This window comes from Neophocaena asiaeorientalis, unplaced genomic scaffold (genome assembly GCF_003031525.2).
Source record: "Neophocaena asiaeorientalis asiaeorientalis breed wild unplaced genomic scaffold, Neophocaena_asiaeorientalis_V1.1 scaffold134, whole genome shotgun sequence".
NCBI classification, from domain to species: domain Eukaryota; kingdom Metazoa; phylum Chordata; class Mammalia; order Artiodactyla; family Phocoenidae; genus Neophocaena; species Neophocaena asiaeorientalis.
In genome coordinates this window covers 25,042,995-25,049,536 of record NW_020185339.1, presented here as the reverse complement: position 1 = coordinate 25,049,536, position 6,542 = coordinate 25,042,995, and positions in this window count along the sequence as shown.

The window sequence follows — 6,542 nt, the reverse complement described above, 5'->3', positions numbered from 1 at the left end:
TTTGAGAACCTAGCAATTCAGTTCAGCAACTGTGGGGCAACTGGGCCCAGGGTCACCCTCAGCAGGTAGAAGAAGAAAAATGCTTGGGTATAGCACCCTGCAGTGCTGCATTGAGAGTTAGGGTACAGAGGGCTGGATGAGGGCTAGGGATTTTTGTCTTTGCCCCCCTGAGGTGGGGGGAAAGCAGTGTTCAGTAATTAAGATCGCTGTCCTAACCTTCCTACTCATCACCCAGCATTGGCCCTGCTGGGGGGGTGGGCCGTGTCAGTTTGAGAGGTGAGGGCTGCTGATCAGTGACGGGTGTGGAGAATGGTGTTCTATCCAGTTCTCACACTTGGAATTCTCTGAGCTTGTTTCCCCAGCCTGGCCTGGTTTGAACTTTTCCTGCCTTCTCCGTTTCCCACTAGGAATGGAACTCTAGTTCCCCGGCCTACCCAGTCCTCTGGCCAACAATTTCCTTTCAGGACTGTGAGCAAAGCCATTCCCAGCCCTGACTGAAGCAGAGACTGGGGAGTAGGGTCGGACTGTCTCCCTCCTTTGGTCTCTTTCTGTCTGGTTCTGGGCCTCTGTCTCTGTTTGTGAGCCTTTCCCTCTTCCCCAGGGGATCCTGGGAACCCCTCCTCCCCCATCCCCCTCCCTCCCCTTTGGCTGGGAAAGTGACTACAGCCTGAATAGTGCCAGACACCTGCCTGCCAGATGTGGCGATTTCCCATTCTTCTCTCCCTCCTCCCCAAACGTCTATCCTCTCCCCACCCCACTGAGCAGAGGGAGCCCCCTCAACAGAATGATTTAGTGCTGCAGCCCCTCTTCCTCAGTACCCCTCTCCAGTTCCTCTCCCTGGTGCCCATGCCCCCCCTTTTTTCCCGGTACAGCCTCCTCCCACCCCGGGGTGCTGGCTTGTGTAAGCCCCAGCTCCTGGACTGGAGAATGAATGGGTGGGGCAGAGGTGATTGGCCTCTGTTTCGCCCATGGGAGAGTACGTCAGCAGGGCTGAGGACAGTGGCAGCCAGAGCTCATGTCATTCCCACTGGTGGGGCAGGGAGCGGGTAGGCGAGGAGGAGGTGAGTGGAGAGGGAACTGGCTCTCCAGGACTGTCTGCAGAGGAGAAAGTTCTGTGAGACCTTCCCAGGTAGGTGAGAGAGCTCGAATTGTTTGGCTGCCTGGTGGACATCGCATCTGTGTTCCTCTGGCTGGGCCTCCAGATCTTGTCTCTGGATCTGTGTCTCAGTATGACTCAGTAGATGCCCCTCAGCTCCTACCCTTCAGACTGACCCAAAACACACACTTAAATGGAACCCTTAGTCCTTACCCATCTCTCTTTAGTGTTTGCCCTTCTGTGTCTTCTCTCTATCAACCTCTCTTCCCTCCCATTTTACCCTCCTCAATTTGTCGAACTTGTCTCGCAGTCACCTGGCCTCCCCCACCTCCATCCATCCCATGTCATAACACAGTATGATCCCAGACCTCCCATCAAAGCAGAGACTCTGATTCAGAGTCACTCATTTCTCCTTGCCATCCCTCTTTGCAATCTGACTGTCCCCCCGGGCCAGACAGAGGGCTCTGGGGTGGCAGTGGGCTAGAGGATGGCTGGGCTGAAGAGCAGCAGAGGCTGGACAGGCCGATGGAGAGTCCAAGGAAGTAGGAGAGGTGGGAGGAGTGGGACAGGAAGATGGAAAGAGAAAAACTGACTGAGAGACGAGGAGGGCAGGGGCTGAGGGTTAGCAGAAAGCCAGCATAGCAAACTGGAAGAGTGAGCGAAACCCACACAAAGAGAGCAAGGCTGGGAGCAGAGAGAAAGAATGGAGGTGGAGACAGGAAAGTCAAAGCAAGAGAAGGCAGTTGGAGAGGGGCCGGGCAAGGGGCAGGCTGGCCCTCCTGGGCCCCCTCGTGCTGCTGGGCCAGAAATCTTGCGTGTATGCGCATGTGTGTGTCAGTCTGTCCGTCTATACACGTGCATGCAGGGCACAGGCGTGGAGGGGTGTCTGGTGGGGATAGAGATGATCCCCACAATATTGTCATTCTCCCATTTCTTTCAGCAGCCTCCTTCCTTGAGGCACCCCATACCAACCCCCCCCCACCCCAGTATTCCTGATGCTCCAGGGGCCATCCCCAAGGTATTTCCAAGATTCCAAGGAATCCTGGCTTTTTCACTTGGAATGCAGGCCTGCTGGAATGTGCAGTCAGGATCTGCAGCATCAAGAGGCCCCATCCCCTCACTGCCCACCCCCATGCCTGCTCACCAGCTGCTCTTGTCCGTCTTCTCCTCCCACTCTCCTTGTATCTCTCCCCTCTCCACACTGACCCCTCCCCCAGCCTCTGACCCCCAGCCGCCTGGGGCCTGGGTTGGAGGGAAGACAAAGACAGGATTTATCACCAGGATTGAGAAGCATCCACGAGACTAGGGCTTGAGGGCAATGGCTGACCTCCCTGGTTGGGAGGGAGTGCTTGGCCAGATGCTGGGAGGCAGGAAGCCTGGGTTCCAATGGCTCCTGCTCACAAACCTCACCCCCCGCCCCTTCCCACTATACCCTTGCTCTCTCCTTTGTCCCTGAAGACTGAGAAAACAGAGACGATGGCCTCGACGTGGCTTTAGGCCTCTGAAGGAAAACCTGGGCGGAGGGAAGAGATGAGATTAGTGTTTTAGGGTCGTTCTCTTATGGATACTGGGGAGGATTTGGAAACCAGGTAGAATCAGGTGCCAGTTATTTCCAGGACTAGAAAGGAGTTCAGGTTTAGCCCTGCAACAGGCGAAACGAGATGAACTTCCCCTAATCTAGAAGGACTTCTCCAGAACAGGCCCTGATTGCCAATAAAGAGGGAGATAAAGGTGATTATGGGTCCTGAAAGATGGAAGATACCGTCTCACCTGGAAGCGGAGAAAGAAATGGAATTCCCCAAGGGTTACTAGCTCCAGGCCCCGTGAGAAGGCCTTCCTCGGGCTTCCCTGGTGGCGAAGTGGTTAAGAATCCGCCTGCCAACCCGGGAGACCCGGGTTCGAGCCCGGGTCCAGGAAGATCCCACATGCTGCGAAGCAACTAAGCCCGTGCACCACAACTAGTGAGCCTGCGCTCTAGAGCCCACAAGCCACAGCTACGGAGCCCAAGTGCCACAAATACTGAAGCCTGCGTGCCTATAGCCCGTGCTCTGCAACAAGAGAAGCCACGACAATGAGAAGCCTGCGCACAGCGACGAAAAGTAGCCCCCGCTCATCACAACTAGAGAAAGCCTGCGCACAGCAACAAAGACCTAACAGAGCCATAAATAAATAAATACATTTATTTATTTATTTTTTTTTTTATAAAGGGCGGTGGCGCAGTGGTTGAGAGTCTGCCTGCCAATGCAGGGGACACGGGTTCGTGCCCCGGTCCGGGAAGATCCCACACGCCGCAGAGCGGCTGGGCCCGTGATCCATGGCCGCTGAGCATGCGTGTCCGGAGCCTGTGCTCCGCAACGGGAGAGGCCACAACAGTGAGAGGCCCGCGTACCGCAAAAAACAAAACAAAAAAACCTTCAGATTGGATTTTTAAAAAAAAAAGTAGGTCTTCCTCCCTGAGACCTCCAACTGCCTCCTGAGAAGATGAGAAGCAGCTGGACCCTGCCTTTACAGTAAATAGATTATTGGCCCGAAATTGTCTCTACTCAGCAGGCAGGGTGTGTGCTCAAGGAGAGGGAACGGTATGATCCAGGAATTTCCGAGAAACCAGACCATATATCTTTCAGTGGACAGCTCCTGCAGTTTCCCGAGCCACCCCTGGAGGCCCACTAGCCCCTCCAGAATCTCAGTGTGTCAGGGGCCTCTGCAAACCCAACTCTGAAGCTGCACCCCTTCCTGCTCCTGGCACCCAACATCCTGCTTGCCGCCTTCCCCCTACTGTCCCAGGAGAAGGCTGCTCAAGTTATCTCCAAGTGAAAAGAGGATGGAGGGAAGAGAAACCGAGGCAAGTGGGAGCTTCCTGTCTATCAGCTTCTCACCACAATCCCACCAACCCATTCCCACCCAGGGGCTGATGAGGGAGACCTTCTCATGGTTCCTTTTTAGGCTCTTCTGCAAGCTGAAACCATTCCCTCAATTCTTGATGGAAAGCCAAAAATTGGAAATTTCAGTGGGAAGCATTCACGGGTTGGGAGGAGAGACTGGGAGAGGACAAAAGAACTGGGGGTGGGGTGGGGGTTTGCACAGGGTAAGGAAAAAAACAGGAAAAGGGAGAAGTGAGCATCTCGTTTTTCCTCGCTCCCTCTTCCCCCAATTGAGAAGGCAGATTTACAGCACTGGTTTGGGGAGGGGGTGAGCATGAGGAAGACAGATCTGCAGTTCTGCCCTCTGCGTGTCTGGGTACTTAGCTTTAACTCCCCCATTAGCATCAATCCCCATCTTGCTGCCCATCCGTCTTCTGACATCAGCTCCTTCCCCTCTCTGTAGCCCAGGCTCTCTGACCCTAAGTGGCTCTTAAAGCGCCAGTCTAGACCTTTCTCTCCCTCCCTTCTCCCACTCCAGGAAGCACAGTCCGGCGTGTGTGCTGTGGCCATCGTTGCTGAGGCCACAGTGGATGGGAGGCACAGTGTGCGTGTGGACGGAGGGGGCAGCTCTTCCCCACCTCCCTCTGTTCTCTTTAGGTCCCCCTATATCATGGACCCCCTCTTTGTTCACTACCTCCCCAAGCCAGAGCAAGCCCTCTGGTTGGGCTGGGAGTCACAGACACGGCTCCTGGAGCTGAAGGCTGGAGAAGTCATGTGGACTCACAGGACAGATCCTCTCTCCCTCCCTCATTTCCTGGAGGCCCAGGGGTATCCTGAACTACTGGCTGTTTTTAATTCCCAGCCAGCAGTGGGGGTGGACAGGTTGGGGGCTTAGACTCCTAGGAGATGCCCTGAGCCCTGCATTCCCAGCCTCCTTTCCCAGGGACCCAGGCTGTGGTCTGTGGGGCGGTGGAGGATTTCAAATCTTCCTCTCCCCGTGAGCAAGGTGACAAGCCAGAGAAACCTGCCTCTGAATTTCCTGGCTCCTCTCCCTTATTCCTCAGCAACTGAGTTTAGGGGGGCAGAGGGGAAACTGGCTTCTCCCCATTTCTCTCCATGTTCTGCAGAAATGCTGTAACTGCACTCAAGGAGGGGTGATAAGAATGCCAGGATGATTGGAAAGTTCCTCCCCCATCTGCCTTCAATCCTTTCTGCTGCAAAGCTCTGCAGTCCTCTGAGGGGCTCTCCAGGATAGTCAAAGGCCCTTTCTGATATCTGAAAGCCATTCGCCACCTCACTCAGTGCTCCTTTCTCTGGCTCAGAATGAGAGGGAACTGGTGGGTGGGGGCCTTGGGAAAGCGTCCGTGCTAAAAATAGGAGCCCAGCGCTGCAGCCCCTCCATGGCCCCTTATTTATATCACCTTCCAAACCTCACTCTCAAAGAAGCATAAATATTCCTAATTCCTGAAGGCCAGCCCTGAACTCATAAATTTAAGCGGGAGGAGTGAGGTGTAGGAAGGGGAGCCTACTGCAGCCTTGAGGAAGTAGAACATCTCCTGGGGGTGGTGTCTGACTTGTCCCCGGGCAGACGCCTATGGGTCCTCACTGAGAGGAGGAGTTGTGGCTCTCAATCGTTCCTCTAGGGATTAGCCTTTTCTCACGCCCCCAAATAAAAACCAAACTTAGTTCTGTCTTCTCCATTAGTTTCCATCCTTCTCCCTCTCTCTTTTCTTGCTATTACCTTCTAGTTCTTTCCTGCGCCCCTCTCCCCTCTCTGCTGCGCTTTTCTCTACGTGTTTGCTCCTCCAAGTCTCCCCCTTTTCAGAACCGTTGTCTGAAGAGGAAATTTCCATCTCGTTCGGTCTGGATAGTGAGGTTTGAAAAGAAAGGTCTCTCTCGGTGCCCGGAGCTCCCCGCTTCTGCCCATTTGCCCCCCTCATACACGCCCTTTCTTTTCAGTCTCTCCCGTCTTCTCCTCAGAGCCCCCCACCCTTTCTCTCCCTCAGTCTTCCTTTTCTCCTCAGCCTTCCTATTCCTCGGTCACCCCCTTCGCCCCCTCAGTTTCCCCTTCGCTCTTCAGCTCAGGATTCTCTCTCCCTCTCCAATCTCCTCTTCTCTCCCTACTCTACCCCATCCTACCCCTCAGATTCCTCAGCTCCTGTTTACCCCTTCAGACCTCCTCGTCTGCTTCAGTTCCTACCACCACCACGCCCCATTTTCCCGTCCCAATGGATGAAAGAGGAGGAGAGGTCTTGAGGAACAGGTAGAGGGAGTGCGGTTCCTTGAGGGGAGGGAGAGCAAGGGGAGAAAAAGCAGGGGATAGGAAGACGGAAGCGGTGCAGAGGGGAGGGGCAACCTCATTCCCCAGCGGCGCCCCACCCTCCTCCGCCACCGAGCCATAAATCAGGGCCAAGGCGTTTTGGCCAATGACAGAGTGACTCGTAAATCGGCCTGTCAAGCTCAGCCAATGAGAGGCAGCGTTAAATCAAGTCCTGTCAGCGCTTGGCCAATGAAAGGCCCTGGGCTGACCATAAATCTGCCTGTAAGAGACAGCGAAAGAGAGAGAGTGTGCGGACGAGCGACAG